We start from the raw sequence: 1,498 nt of genomic DNA on the forward strand, positions 1-1,498 counted from the left end.
AATTGTGAGAGTTGCTACCACAAAATTCTTAGGTGTAATTATAGATGAAAATTTAGACTGGAAATCCCATATCCTGTATCTCTCACATAAGTTAAGTTCTGCTTGCTTTGCTTTACGCATTATTAGCTTTGTATGTAGTAGGGAATGTAGCAAAGCTGTTTACTTTGCTTATATACATTCTGCTATTACCTATGGCCTCATCTTCTGGGGTCATAGTAAGAAAAATCTCACAACCATCTTCACTCTACAAAAACGAGTTGTTAGAATAATTACCAACAGTTCAAGGCTAACTCCTTCAAAGCAATTATTTAAACAGCTGAATATTCTACCCCTACCGTGCCTCTATATACAGAAAAGCGTAATTAATATAAAACAAAATATTAACAATTTCCAATCCAACTCGGATCTACATACTTACAACACAAGAAAGTGCAATGACATTCATATAAAAAGAGTTAACTAGGCTTTGGTACAGAAACAAACAAACATACAAGGAAGTAGATTGTATAACAAACTACCGGTAAAGATAAAATAAATAAAAAAATTGTCTTCATTTAAAGAAGCAGTATTCAAATTTTTAATGACCAACTGCTATTATAGTGTAAAAGAATACCTGGAATAGCTCCATACTAAACAATCATATTTATGTACTCTGTGCCAATAGTAATTTTTATCTGACTGTTGCTATGTTCTAAATAAATAATATGTACAAAAGTGCTAGAATTGTATGCGTTATATCTAAATATCAACTGTGTATTCCATGTAAAAAGTCTTTCTCATACATCAATGTAAATAATCAAAGTTGTACATGCTATTTCAATGTGGTCTGATGTTACGTAGTCTACTATGCACATCTGTATTTTGTATAGTATTGTTCACCCTATATGTGTGTATATATATACTATGTATTTTTTTGACGAAATCCATGCAATGTAAATTGTCTCTGGATGAATAAACTACTACTACTACTACTACTACTACTACTACTATATTGTAAATAGCAACAGTCCTACGACACTCCCCTGCGGCACACCTGAAATCACTCTTACTTCGGAAGACTTCTCTCCATTGAGAATGACATGCTGCATTCTGTTATCTAGGAACTCTTCAATCCAATCACACAATTGGTCTGATAGTCCATATCCTCTTACTTTGTTCATTAAACGACTGTGGGGCACTGTATCGAACGCTTTGCGGAAGTCAAGAAACACGGCATTTACCTGGGCACCCGTGCCTATGGCCATCTGAGTCTCGTGGACGAATAGCATGAGCTGGGTTTCACACGATCATCTTTTTCGAAACCCATGCTGATTCCCCCAGAGTAGATTTCTAGTCTCGAGAAAAGTCATTATACTCAAACATAATACGTGTTCCAAAATTCTACAACTGATCGACATTTGAGATATAGGTCTATAGTTCTGCACATCTGTTCGATGTCCCTTCTTGAAAAAGGGGATGACCTGTGCCCTTTTCCAATACTTTGGAATGCTACACTCTT

The sequence above is a fragment of the Schistocerca cancellata genome, chromosome 6, assembly GCF_023864275.1.
Source record: "Schistocerca cancellata isolate TAMUIC-IGC-003103 chromosome 6, iqSchCanc2.1, whole genome shotgun sequence".
NCBI classification, from domain to species: domain Eukaryota; kingdom Metazoa; phylum Arthropoda; class Insecta; order Orthoptera; family Acrididae; genus Schistocerca; species Schistocerca cancellata.